The sequence below is a fragment of the Balaenoptera borealis genome (assembly GCF_965194805.1).
Source record: "Balaenoptera borealis genome assembly, chromosome: 18".
Lineage (NCBI taxonomy): Eukaryota > Metazoa > Chordata > Mammalia > Artiodactyla > Balaenopteridae > Balaenoptera > Balaenoptera borealis.
The window spans coordinates 8,521,368-8,536,069 of record NC_138877.1 but is presented as its reverse complement, the minus strand read 5'-3'; the positions used below and the strand labels follow the sequence as shown (position 1 = coordinate 8,536,069).

The 14,702-nt window shown below is 49.4% G+C and overlaps 1 long non-coding RNA gene across 1 annotated transcript in view; it reads left to right on the top strand.

Moving 5' to 3' along the window:
- Positions 1–1,710: 1,710 nt before the first annotated feature.
- Positions 1,711–14,702, top strand: part of LOC309616102 — a 39,762-nt gene continuing 26,770 nt past the window's right edge. The window contains exon 1 of the long non-coding RNA XR_014237277.1: positions 1,711–2,052. This is a non-coding gene — a long non-coding RNA (uncharacterized lncRNA). The remainder of the gene's footprint in view (positions 2,053–14,702) is intronic.

The window sequence follows — 14,702 nt, the reverse complement described above, 5'->3', positions numbered from 1 at the left end:
AAAACACAGACAATTGCGAACACTACAGAACAAAATTACAAGTTCTTTAACAAATAATTTGTAAAGAGAAACAAAAAAGATAGAAAGGGAACTCATAGATTAAAGAAACTTAGGCGACCTATCAAGCAATTACAATATAGGGACCTTCTTTAGATCCCGAGTCAAACAAACAAACTGGGCGAAAAAAACCCTCAGAACATGCAATAATAAACATTGATGAGACAGTTGGAAAGACTGAATACAAATTAGATATTTTATGATATTAAGAAATTATTGTTAATATTTTTAGATGTGATCATGGTATTGTAGTTTTATACTTAAAATTAGAGCCTCTTTTGGCGATCAATACTGAAATATAAATATGAATGAAATAATTTGTTGATTAGCGTTTGCTTCCAAGAATCCAATGGGAGGGAGAAAGAATAGGGGAAGAGATGAAACAAGATGGGCCATGAGCTGATTTTTGCTGAAACTGAGTGATGGGTAGAGAGAATCCTTAACCATCTCAAGGGTCAGAAAACTAAGGTCTGGGGGCCAAATCTCGCCCACCAACTAGTTTTGCACTGCTCATGAACTAAGAGTTATCTTAGATTTTTAAATGGTAGAAAAAGACAAAAAGATTGTTTCATAACATGTGAAATCATATGAAACTCAAATGTTAGTGTCCACAAATAAAATTCTACTAGAACACAGCGACATCATTTATGTACCGTCTGGGGCTGCTCTGGGGCTATGACAGCAGAGTTGAGTAGTTGACGCAAAGAAAAATATTGCTCTCCCTGGAACCCTCTCTCAAAGACTTCCCCACTTTCACCATTTGGCAAAACATACCCCATGCCTCATCTATCCCCCTGGATCCCTCCTGCTCTCCAACTCAGAAGGTGTCTACTACATTGTGAAATAATATTTTTCACTGAGTTAATCTTGACCTGAAGTCCAGGGTGGAAATTGCAACATTAACACATACATGGCTTGGCAGCTCTGGCTGGATTCTCATACAGAATTGTCCAGCCCAAGCCATTCTTTGATGGTCTGCACCCAGGCTGCTAGTCAAGCAAATGCAACTGTATACTAAAGCTACGTACGTTTTACGTGACCCGTGGCAGCTGAACCCTTGAAGGCTGGTAGGATTTTCATGAAAGTCTGCCCATTGAGAGCCATTACCTGTGATTCTGAATTCTGCAGTGCAGGTGCTGGTGCAGCTCTGGGCCTCCGCTGTGGATTTCTGCTGAAGGCAGGCGACCTGAGCAGAGGACCCGCTAGGAAAGAGCGCCTGGGATTCCACTGCAGACCCTTGTGTTGTCCGTCCTCATGACAAATCAGCCCTCAGGCCGGGTCTCTGGCGAGTTAACTGGGTGGGAAGGAGGACGGTGGAAGGAGCCTGAGGCTGGAGGCTCCACACCTGCCCCGCGGCCGGCGCCCGTCAGAAGTAGTGTGGCTTGTGTGACAAGGGCTGGTTTGGACCCTGTACGAGTACTCCTCAAGGCAGAGCTTGGCCACTGCGGCTGGTGTCAGAGGGCGTGTCAGGCAAGCCCCGGGCATGCCTTGGCGTTGACCTCACCACCCCTGGCAGGGCCCCCTCACCGGCACCACGCCCACCGCCCACGCCCGCCGCCGCGGGGCAGGCAGTTTCAGCCCCGCCCCTCGGTGCCCCCAGGGCGCTCCCTGATCAGTTTCCTCTGTAGCTTACTCCCCTCTGATGCTGGCTTCAGGCCGCGGCCCTGGGAGGATGGGCCTCTGTGTGTGTGTGCTTCCCCTGATCCCAAAAGCACAGGGTGTGAAGCTTCCTGGCAGCAACAGGCTGACTTGGCCCCTCGGAGACAGGACGGAAACCTCCAGCCGCGATGACCAGGTCCAGGTACCTGCAAGCACGGGTCCTGCCTTTCACGTGGCCGGAAGCCATGCCCTGCGTCTGGTGCCGGAGTTGGAGGAGGTGGAGAAAATGAAGCCCCCGCTGGGCTGCGCTCAGTCTGGAGCAGATGACCACCCCCTCAGAAGAGGCTGGAAAGAGGTTCTCTGTAAAACTTCCAGAGTGTCTGGATGAAGGTGGAGGTGGGCCCTTTTATTTATTAATTTTTTAATCTCTTTATTTCTTTATTGAAGTATGGTTGATGTACAATATTATATAAGTTACAGGGGTACAATATAATGATTCACAATTTTTAAAGGTTATATTCCATTTATGGTTATTATAAAATACTGGCTGTAGTCTCCATGTTGTACAATAGATCTTTGTAGTTTATTTTCTACCTAATAGTTTGTAGGAGGTGGGCCCTTTGAAACAGAAAGTCCAGGAAGCAGTGAGAGACTGAAATGAGAATAAAAGTCAAAATTCTCACCACGGCCCAGGCCCTGTTTAATCCAGCCTCTCTGTCTCTCATTTCATGCCACCTTCCCTCACCCTGACCTGGTCTCACAGTGGTCTTTACTCAGCTGCTCAAGCATGTACAGCTGCAGCCTCAGGGCCTTTGCACGTGCTGCCCTCCCCCCTGCCTGGAATGCTTCTGGCTCCCCTTCTCCATCCTCCTCGCTTTCCAAGCCCTGACCTTTACCCTGCTCAGCCTGTAACCCACCCTTCTCTTCTGTTTGGCTCTGAGGGAGAGCTTTCCCCTCTCCCCCTTACGCTTTCCCACAGTTGTTCTGTTTCATCCCTTTTTTGAGTCCTTCAAAGCCCCTGATACAACTCACAATTATTTCACTTATTCTTTTACATATTCATTTTTGTCTCCATCTCCCACACCTAGATTATAATTTCCTTCAGGACAGGCACCCTGTCTGACTTATTTTCCACGGCACACCCAGCACAGTGCCTGGACGTAGCAGGTGGTCACTAAATGTTTACTGCATAAATGATGACTGATTTGGCAGTCACTGTGTTAAACTTTGTTTCTTATTCACAGTTCCCTCTACAATTAGGCTAAATGATGTTCTCAGGTTTGGTTGTTCGATCTGTGCTTTTTTTAAGGCCTTTCATTCCTCCTGCCTTTTGTTCTCAGTCTCCTGGCCATTTTGATGCTCATTAACAATCCTTATCATGGAGTGGGTAGAAAAAGACATTTGCTTCTCTTTCACTGAGTCCACACAGGACTTGGTCAGACCAGAGCTCTAATTACTGGCTAAGCGATCATGTGGGGATTATTTATGACTCCAGTTATCCATGAGATTTCTGTCCACTCAGAGCAGGCAGTAGTCAGAATAGGCCGACTGCTTTAACAAATAACCCCTAAATCTCAGAAGCTCAGATGAAAGCCGTAAAAGTTCATTTCTCACTCATGAATGTCCTCCACCAAGGAGTGACTCAAGGCTCCTTCTATCATGTGGCACTTCCATCTTCAACACCTGGCCTCCCAGGTCACCTTGATAGACAAGAGATCATGGGAAGACACCTGGACACCTCACCCTCTTGGCCAATAGTGATGCACACAGCTTGCACTCAGTTCCATTAGCCGGGTGGTCACACGGCCCCATGGCGATACAGGGACTGGGCAGAGGCATGAGAGATGAAACCTTGGTGGGCAGCCTTGTCCAGCAATAGCTCTCACAAGGGGACTCTGAGAGACCCTGCCGTGGCAGCAGGTCACAGCCTGTAGGAAAGAAAGCTCTGGTAACTTCTTGACCTCCTGCCACTTCTCGTACCCTCTTGGAAGAGCCAAGTGCCCTACAAGCTCCAGGGCACCGTCCACACAGCTACAACGCCCCTGGAACTGTGTAACGTGCAGCCCTGTTTAAGAGCACGAGAGAATTTTTAGGTACCTTCCACTTCCCTTGTTCATTGTATCCCTCTTCTTGGCTTTTCTCTGGAAGGCTCTAGCAGGTAGCGGTGCCCTAACGTGGCCCCACTGGCTGCCCGCATCCCTCAGTACCCTGCCAGGCCTATCAGCCCCAAGAGGGCTCCATTGGCAAATGGTCCTTTTCTCTCTCTTCTCTCATCAAATTCCCCCTTTTCAACATGGCTTATATTGGGTGCTTGGAAGAGAGCAGTCCTACTGGGTTTCCTGCCAGGACCGACAACACAACACAACTCAACTCTGAGACACTTGCCTCTAAGCAGGAGGTCAGTGGCAGACACAGATCCGTGCAGACAGAAAGGGAAGGACTTCAGGCTGCCAATCATGAGGGTCATCCATTTTGGTGGGGAGGGCTTCCTGGTGTCGAATAGAACCAGGCAATGCCCTCTGTTTTGAAATGTAAGTTGTATGACTATTCAGGTATGGTGAGGCCAGCAGATCAGGAGACAATTGCTATTGTAAAGTAAGACTCACAGTTTCCAAGAGCAGGGCCACACGGGGAAGCACCAGGTCAATCAGGAGCCAGAGACGGAGGCGGGGATGATGGGGAAGAGTCTTCACTATGGTTTATCCACTGCAGGGGATGGACAAGGCAGGGGAAGCAGGCTTGGGATTGGTTTTGGGAATAGTTCAGCAGGCTCTAGGGTATACAGGCTATCCTGAGTTGTCTGGTTCCTGGGCCTGGGGTGATTAGGGCCGGGGACTAGTGGCCCCGGGTGTAAGAGCCCGATAGATAAGGGAGGTGGCTGGGATGTGGGTTGTGGGCTCTGGATTGGTTGGTTTGTATTTGAAAAGTGTTCTCACAGGCCAGTTGCTGCTTCTTTCTAGGAACTGGTAACCCTGGGAGGGGCAGTCCCTCCAGGAACAGGAAGGCCCACAGGTCAAAGCACCAGAAAATACAGAAACTCAAAGATGTGATAAATACACATCCTCCAACTAATAAGCTAATTAATGCAGTTCAATAGATGACAGTCCCGTCTAGCGGCAAGAGGCACATTTGGGGATAATGACTTGCCCTACAGTCCATTGTGCTGATGCCTCCCACCCTTCCCCACACCCCCAGCCCACGAGCAATTCCAGTGGGCTCCAGCTCCAAAATGCCCCAGACCTACTTCATGTCTTCCGTTCCCCCTGCCCCACGGTGCTTGCCTGAACCACTGCAGAAACCCTTTACTTGGATGTCCCCTGCCCTCCATCCCAACATAATCTGTTCACCAGAGTGGCCAGAGAAGGTATTTTGCTATTGCTTGGTTTTGTCCGTTTGAAGTTTAAAGGGTTCTTTTTTCCCACTTTTGTTTCTTCTGCAGTCTAAAGAGTTCTTCTGTAAACTTTCATTATAGCAATTTTCAAGCACACACAAAACAAAAGTGAATGTAATACCCCCCCAAAACCCCACCACCCAGCTTCAATACTTAGCACCCCATGGCCAGTCTTGTTTTAACTAGACCCCGACCCACTTCTCCCCTCTCCCCACACTATTTTGCAGCAAATCCTTGACAGCAGAGGATCTTTATAAGCAAATCAGATCTAGTCACTTCCTAGTTTAAAAACCTACCATAGCTTCTCAAGGTATTGACAGTGAAGCCCTAACCTCACTGGGGCACTCGGAGCACTGCTTGACCACTCGGATGGCATCTTCTCACTCCGCTCCAGCCAGGAGGCCCTTCTGTTCTTGGACTCTCTGAGTGGATCCCTACCTCAGTGCCTTTGCACTTGCTGTCCTGCTCCCTAGACAGCCTACTGCCCCACATTTACGTGGCTGGCTCTACCGTGGCATCCACCTCTCAACCCAGACACTCCCGCCTTGAAGGACTGGCCAGTTCATCCCTCCCGCACACCACTGCCATAACACTCAGAAACTAGTTCACTCGCTTGAAAAATATGCTTATTCTAAAATCAAAGCTCCAGAAAAGCAGAACCTTTGTCTATTTTGTTCAATGTTATATCCCCATGGCTAGACTAATGCTTGGTCTATAATAAGCACTTACAATTTGTTGAGTAAAGCCAACAAAAAAGAATAAAAGTGAAAACTAATAACTATAGGGCAGTTTTATTTTTCTTTTTAAGCAGGAAGTAATAGGCAATCTCTTATATAATCCAATCTACAGGGAGTAGAGCCACATCGATGAATTATTTGAAGCATGTTGGGCTGATTCTTTTATTTTTTTTTAATTTTTATTTTTTGGCCATGCCATGTGGCATGCAGGATCTTAGTTGCCCAACCAGGGATCGAACCTGTGGTCCCTGCATTGGGAGCAGCGTGGAGTCTTAACCACTGGACCGCCAAGGAAGTCACTAGGGCAGTTTTTAAAAATAAACTTTTCTGGTGCTCTTATAATTAAATTAACTGATTTAATCAAGCATCATTTGTTAGGAAAAATATCTTTATACAAATTTGTGTGAAAAAAAAAACCACCTCTTATTGCTATATCTGTAAAAGATGCTAAGTGACCTAAGGTTTTTTTTGTTTGTTTGGTTTCTGTTTGTTTCTTTGTTTGTTTGTTTTGGCTGCACTTCATGGCTTTTGGGATCTTAGTTCCCCGCCCAGGGATCAAATCCGTGCCCCCTGCAGTGGAAGCACAGATTCCTAACCACTGGACTGCCAGGGAAGTCCCAAAGTGACCTAAGTTCTGATGCTGCATACAGGGAAAGAAAGTCAGGGGTGAAATGACTATTTGCAGTCCTTGCAAGTAGCTCATGCTTCCAGCTAAAGTGAGAATGGAGGAACTTGTGGCTTGTAAAGTTCCTTTATATGATGAGACTACACTCTCCAGCTCTTAATGCCATGCCAGGGGGAAAAAAAAGCCTCTAAGGAGACAAGAGTAATGAATTCTGAAATGAGAAGTAAAAGATTAAAATTTAGGTTCATTCAAGAAAAGCCTCCATTGAAGGCCTTTGAGTATTTGTGGATCCTGATTGATGGAATGCAAATTATAAAGTGAAATTGCGTTGTGTTTTTAATTATTTCATATCCGATTTTAAACAAACACCCACATAATGTATTAATCGGTGAAAATCCATTCTAAAAACTCCTCCTTTCTTCCCAGCCCTGCACCCCACGCTCTACACCTACACAGCCCCGCCCTCATCCACCGCCTCTCCGCAACCTCCCCTGTCTTAGAACCGGGATTCTCTCTTCTTTCTGCCTGTAGGAACTTTTCTGTAGAACTGGGGTTCAGCATTCCTGAATGTGAGTGCGTATTGCTTTACACGAAGTACGAAGTACGTGTAGTAGAAAAGTTTCACGTTGATTAAATTTGTATTCATCAGAGGCTTTTAAACTCCCTAGAAGGGTGTCCTTTTACAAAGCAAGCCGTGCTCCCTGTAACTGCTCCTTTGTGCAAGGCCACGGGCTGGCCTGATGGAAGGCAGGCGGGACCCGGGACCCACGTGGGCGCTCCCTCTCCCGGCTCAGGCCAGCCTTCAGACAGCTGGGTGGGTGACAGGGTCCCCTCAGCCTTCTCCCACACGCCCCTCGTCTCTCAGGGAAACAACAGCATTATTGATTCAGGCACTGGTAGGAATGAGCAGGGCCTGGGCAGGCTCCCAGGATGTAAACCCTTTGAAGATAGAGAGCTCCAGGCAACCAGGAGCGCTTGTGGGGCCCCGGGCCCAGCAAGGAACCCGCGGGGAAAGATGCGCCTGGCTTCCTTAACTCCGTGCCTGCCCCAGGCCTCCTGACCTCAAGGCCCTCTGTGGCTGGGCTGGCCTGGGCCAGCCTGGGAGGTTTGGAACACAAGTTTCTTTGAAGAAGCCACTTTGAGTTCTGTGAATGGCATACGTCCAAGACTTCGTATACATGCAATGTCACTTTGAGCATTTTTCTGAGTGCCAGCGAAAGCCCTTTACAGGACTAACTCATTTAAACCCCACAGATCTCTGTGAGGTGGGATTAATGTCATTTTACACTCAGTTGAGGAAATTGAGTCATGGAGAGGTCTGAAACCTACTGACATCATACAACTTGTAAGAGGGGGAGCTGGGAATGTACTCTAAGCCATTTGACATCAAGGTCCAACTTCTTGACCACTGTGGAGCACAGAGCCAGCACAGATAGAGATCAAAAACACAGACCCCCCGCTGTGTGGGATCAAATCCGAGCTCCGCTGATTTTCAGCTGTGTGACTTTAGCAGGTTGCTAAACCTCTGTGTGCATCAGTGGCTTTGAGTGCAGAATGGAACTCATGATAGGACCTATCACACAGGTTTAATATGAGAACGAAATCAGGTGCTATATGTCAGTGCTTAAATGGTGCCTGGTAAATAATAAGTGCTCTGCGTCTGCCTTTGTAAGTCCTACAGCACCACTGCCCAGCTTGCAGAATCCTGTTTTTCTGGCTCCTTTTCCCACCTGCTCATGGAGGACACCTACCCCCTGCAAACCCATGCCAGTTATTTCAGGCAGGGGGACTTTCTGGAGGAGGTCCTGTTAGATGCAAGTTCCGAGCTGCATCTCTTTCTCTCCGGCTGGACATTGTTCGGTGATGTCCACCTTCAAGGATGCTGCCTTCCAAGGTGCCTAGAACCTTTTCTCCAGGGCCTGGTAGACACGGTGGTCTCTCCAGACAACGTGGTGCCCACCCCCATCCCTGCCAGATGGGCGACCGGGCCCTGGCACTCCAAGGCTGAACCAGCTCTGTTCTCTGAGCCTTCATTGTGCCAGAGCCATAGGGGACCAAGCTGGGCAGCTTGCCTGAAGGGCCTTGCAGAGCACTTAAGGGAATTGGCTTCCGATCTGTCCTCACAGAGTCCATGAGCTCATAGGAAGCTGGGCTGAGGGTCACATCTGAGGCAGAAATTAGAATTAAGCCTTCTCTGCAAACGCCTGAAGCTCTCTTATCAACCCGCACCCCCATCTCACCATTCCCCTCCCCTCCTGCGCCCACACCCTCCCTCAAACCAGGGGTTCTCAACCTGACTCAGAGCCCCCTGGGGTGGCCTGGGAGGTCTGCACTCCGTGAAACTGAGTGTGTGTGTGTACACTTCCTGGGAAGACCCCCAGAGTTATTGTCATGCTCTCAAAAGGGGAACATGATCTCCAAAATGCCAAGGATGCTGACTTCCATAGGGTAAGTCAATCTGTTAGGTTCGTTCTCCAGGAAAGACCCAGAGATGGAGTTAAGCATGCAGCCGAGAAACTCCTGTGGGAGGGGACCCATCAGGCAAGAGGGGCATCTCAACAGGGATTCTGGAGCACAGCCTGCCCAGGAAAGGAGTCCTGTGTTGGGCAGAAACACTGGGCCTTTGGACCACAGCCTTGCTCTGAGGTTGGCCTGGGCCGCCCGAAGAAGAGTAGAACCAGGTTTGAAAGCCGAGGCATGTCCTGGAGGAGCAGACACCTGGATGCTGTCAGCCAGCCGCGCTCCTTGTAACTGGGCCTCAGGCCCTTTCTGGAAGGGCATCTGGGCCGTGCATCTCTGTGCCTGCTACGTGCTCTGGGCGGCACTGCACACAGCTCCTGGCCGGTCCACCCCACACTCCATCTGACTTGCCCAGGCAGATCTGATCTGAATCCTACAAGTGGCCCGGCCTAAGCCAAGCTGGGCCCCTCACCCCTGACTTAGTGAATACCGGGTCCCAGAGTCCTGGGCCCTGATCTTGACCTGGGGAAGAGAACTAGGGGGATGAGATGCCAGGTAGGAGAAGTTATAGACAAGGGAAGCCCTTATCTTATGATTGGATTGTATACACGCTGGTTGTTTGGAATATGGAATACATTTTCTCATGGAAATTCTATTACAAATGTTTCCCGGGGCTTTTTTTTTGCAAAAACCTATTAAATTCATAATGATGTTGAAATAGTAAGAAGGGTCATCGGTCATCCTGAGCTCCAAGACCCGGAAGACGGCAAGGGCGAGCTCCCCTGAGTTGCCCAGGGAGCCCTGCACAGTAGAGGACAAGGAGAAGTGTGCCAGCATTAGGGGGTAGAAGCAGCTGCGGTGCGGAGCCAGGGGCGTCCCAGGGCTTCTGCGGCGAAGGCAGCAGAGAGACGTAGCACAGGGATGCAGAAGGACCAGGGATCTGAGTCAGGGAGAAGTCCCTGCGGCAAAGGCACGCTGCCCTGCAGGGAGGGTACGCCGCATCTTTCTTAACCGGGTTTCTTGCCTACCATCAGCCCAGGCCCCTTTGCGACCACCCTCACGGAAAGGCTTAGCCAGGCTGGAAGGAGAACGCGAGACCCAACAAGCTCTAGGTTAACCTCTGGAATGCCGGGGCCTCTCATCCCAGAGCGCCGGGAGCCTCAGGAGCCCGCCCTTGGGGGACGTTCTGAGAGCGACCACTAGATGGCGTGTCCGCCCTTCCCTACTCCGGGAGCGCGGGAGCCCGGGCACTAGGTGAGGAAACTGGTCGTTTAATTGCCATTTAATGAGAAGGCTGATCCCGATGTGCCCTCCTCCTAGGGGAAGCTCCAGGCTTCTATCAAAGGGAACAGCTTATTTATACTCTAACATGAAGAAGCATCAATTAAACACATTTAATGTGACCATAGGGGGAAAGCATCTAAGGGATGGAATACAGACTTGTCACCGTTTAAAAATATCAAACCGCCCATTCTGGTCTCCGTGGCCTGTAGATTGGACCTGGGAAGGGTCTCAAGAGTGCCTGGATCTCACGGAGCCCCGCCCCCTCCCCCGACAGGCTGAAGGTTGGGGACTTGTCCAATACTCCACACCAATCAGGTGATCTTTGCATCATACTCAATTTTCTTATTTGTCCCACTTGGACACTCACGTTGTCGGGACGTTCCTTACAATGTGGGGATTGAAAACTACAGTCATTGGTGATATTTTCTGCCTACTTGATCTGTAGGGCAGATTCTGGAAGATGCCATTGTCTGGACCAAAGTACACAGATCCAAACTGAATAAGTATGTGCCCAGGTATGTAGTATGTGGGAGCAGACTATGCACCAAGAAAACAATGAAGTCCTAAGCAAGTTTCACAGTTCTAAATTTGAGGCGAGGTCAGATACAGGGTGCTATTAAGGTTGTGGCTTAGTACATTACACAGATGCGCGAGGAAAGGCCCTCAGGAGAAATGCCTGCCTTTCCTTGATTCCAAAAATAGTGATCTCAGAAGTAAATGATCCCTTTTATGTTAAACACTCATCTGTTTCCCTTTCTTCATTAACTCCTAGTGCCAAACTTGTGGCCCATTGGAGGGAAGTCTATGAACCTGAACAGTATACTTTCTATTTTTTCCTCACTTCACTCCTGGCTCCACTGTATGTCAACCACCCTTATCTTTCCTTTTTCACTTGCTCCTATTTTCAGTGTATATTAAACTTATATTTTGTGTCTCCTCTGTAAACTCCCTTAAATCCTTCCTTTGTGGAACAGAGCAAAATGCAAATAAAATAAAATGGACATCAGATGCATTCTTTCTGTGGCACAGCGTTAGGTCAAAGGGCTGCTGAGTATTTGTTGCCTGTACTCCTTTGCAAGAAAAGAGAATTTTAAAATTCTCTGCCAGCCTACCTGAGTGGTGACATTTTCCAATGCTATTTATTTTACTTACCAGCATCTTTAATTTTGCTTAATCTTTGATTTGGACACCTCCAAGTTGTGTCTTCTAGACTTTTCTCTTTTGTATGTGATACACAAAGCCTACTTTTTCTGATTTTCTAAACTCGGAAAGTATATTCTAACTTCTCAGAGGACTTAGGTAGCAGATTCATTTTTAAAAATTTTAGATTGGTTTACAATCCTATTATAAATGATTGCTGAACTTTTTTGCAAATTAAATTAAATTCATAATGATGTTGAAATAATAGGAAGGGTCATTCTGAGCTCCGAGGCCTAGAAGACCCACAGCAATATCATTTCACGAGTCTGGCTGGTGCCGTGGAAACATAGGAAGAAACAGAGAGAAAGTCATGGCGGGTTGACTCGAAAACTCAGATATCCCCAAAGTAATACACTTTTTTGGCTGCTGTTGCTATGACAGATAATGAGACAGTCTTTGAAGGCCTCAATTCCTGAATCTCAAAGATTCGTCCCCCAAAATCTGAACACAGTAAGCACTCAGTACTATTGTTCAAAGAATAAATGAGTTCACACAACCAAACCAAGAAGCTGGGGAAGAATGAATGAATCTCCTGGGTCAGGCCTTGGCAGTTCCATCCCCCAGGTCTCCAAGTGGGACTGGCCAACTTTCAGAGTTATGAAGATTCGCTAAAATGATGTTACTGTGGTTTTCTCAAGGAGGAAGTAACTAGGCAGGAAAAGGCCAGTCTCTGGGAAAGGCAGCTTTGAAGGAGAAAGATCTGGTGGCCCAGGAAACTTCGCTGGGAAAGGGCCTGGAACATTGCTATTTTATCAAATGTGCCCGCTCCCTGCCTTCTCCCCCGACCTCCCCTCCCTCGAGTGTTAGTAACTTGCTGTATGGATGCCAGCAATGGTAACACCACCATCCCGATTCCCATGCCTACTCCTCAATGCTTGTCCTGAGAGGTTTTCTGTTTCCAAGGGTTTTATGTCATTGGCCAGGCCTAAACGTTTAAGAGAACAAAGAGGGTAATTAGTCTGCGGGTTTGGGCTGTGTAAACAACTGATTTCTCTAATTCAGGTCAAAAGCTGGACTTGCCAAGGACATACATTTTTACTGAAAATGTGCATTTAGGTTAGAAAATTTCACCCATTGGTATTTTTTCAGCTCAGCAGACGGGTCTCCTCCTCCCTGGCTCCTGGCTCTTTGGCTTTCTCTGGGATTCCTTTTTCAGGATTTTTGAGCACCCCAGTGCCGTAGGGCTGGACTTTACGAGAAGCAGGCAGTGTTTGGTGTGGAGGCCTCTCCACGGCCTGGAAACATTCACTTTCCCGTCCAGCCTCCCTCCCTGCCAAGGAATCAGCGAGCCTGGGGGAAATGCTTTCCCTACTGTGTTTACAAAGCACTAAATTTTCAGTCATTAATTCCCTTCCTCCAGAAGGAGCCTAATGGAGTTTTCTACTAGTCACTGAGATAGCAGCTATAACCCTGAAAGATCAAGAAAGCCAGAAGGGCCTAAAGTGAAGTGAGAGACAGGGGACAGACTTCTCCCGCTTCAGAGGGAAATAGTTTGAATATCTCAGTCACTACCTCACGCACTTGTTTATTTTATTTTCCTTTCGAGAACGTTCAGAAGTGTTGTGTAGATGGGGCCCCATCCTCCCCCCGTGCGGCGCGTTCTTTGTCCTGGGGCTGCTGGCTAAGCTCTTCCCACCGTGGCGGGGAGGCTCGGGGTCTTGACCCCCCCCAGGGGCAGGCACCAAAGCTGGGGTGCCCGGAGCGCCATACAGAAAGGGGCCTGTTTTCCCGGTGCTCAAATTACTCCTTGCAATCCAGGCTTCCAGGCAGACCCTTAACCCTCTCGGGGCCAGCGGGCTGCCGGGAGCCGTCCTCCTCCGAGCTCACGCCGGCCCGTCTCTGGGAGCCCAGACTGCCCTCTCCGGGCTCTGGGGCAGGAGAGGGACACCATTCCTGGTGGGGACACTGCTCCCCGGGCAGAGTCACAGGAGCAGCCCTGCCCCCGGGCCCCCTACAGCTCTATGATGAGCCCAGGGAAGACTCCCCTTGACTCCAGTGTGGATTCGTCTTCTAGAGAATGCCCTGAGACTCCAGGCGGCTGTCTAAGTGTTGCCGTGGCCAGACTGGAGGCAGTGGAAGCTGTGTTGGCAGGAAAAGCATCAGCGTTCAAAATACGGCCCACAGGCCTCCGCATCAAAGTCACCAGGAAAATGCAGACTCTCCCTCACCGTCACCACCAGCCCCGCCACCTCCAGAATCAGAATCTTCCCAGGGATTGGGGGGTGACGGGGCTTCGATACAGGGCAGAGACCTAAAGGGTTTCTGCACCAGCCTCTGGGTCCCCGAAACAGGCTGCCCTCCTGGGCTCCCATGATAGTCTGAGGCAACGCTGCCTGGAGGCTGCAGGGGCCCTCTGAGGCGTGCCCTCCCAATGCAGCGGCCAGCAGGCTGTGCCTGCCTCCCCTCCGGACTCTGAAATCTTCTTGTGTGCGCCGGTGTTGTTCTCATCTCCATGCCCCTGGGTAGGATCCAAGAGAGAATTCGAATCCCTCCAGAAATCCCTCGATAGCATGGATTTTGGTTACCCTGGCGATGGCCTTGGTCCCCCTGGCCGCCTGTTTGGCATTGGATCTGGCCCTATCGTGTTCGCATCCCCAGAGACACTGCCATGAACCTTCTCTGGAGGAAATTTACAGAGAGACCTGAGGATCAGGGCCGCCTTTAGTGGAAGGAATTCCCTACCTCTGACTGCCAAATGAAGCCAGGGCCTCTTGGCCACCGGGGTAGCCCTTGAGACCCATCTCCTCAAAGAGACTTTCGAAAGGATGCTGGGACATTCTTCCTGTGTGAGCCTTTCCTCTGTGCCATGCCTGTAGAAGCAAGGAGCTGGGAGCCAAACCCTGGCCCTGCCTCTCATTCCGCGTGGTCTTAGGTACATTACTCACCTTCTCTGAGCCAGAGATTTTCTTACCTGTAAAAGAGAAATAATCATAATAATAACAATAAAGATAATGTCCCTGCAGCTTTGAGATGATGTGAAACATGTCTGTTCCCCCCCCCCCCCCCCCCCGCCTATAGCATTCTCACCAGGCATCCGAGCTGGGAACTCAGGCACTGGGCCACTCAGGGAAATGGTACCAGGGAGTCATTCTAACTGCCTACGATTGACATCCAATCTGTCACACCTGATATTTATTCCTGAGTTTGAGGGGAGATAATTATTGTTTTGTGGGAGGTGGTCTGGCCACGCCGCGCGGCACGTGGGATCTTCGTTCCCCGACCAGGGATCGAACCCCTGCCTCCTGCAGTGGAAGTGCGGAGTCTTAACCACTGGACCGCCAGGGAAGTCCCTGAGGGGAGATAATTATTGTTAGTTTTTTAAAGCAACAGTTGCCCAGGCTGTTGACGA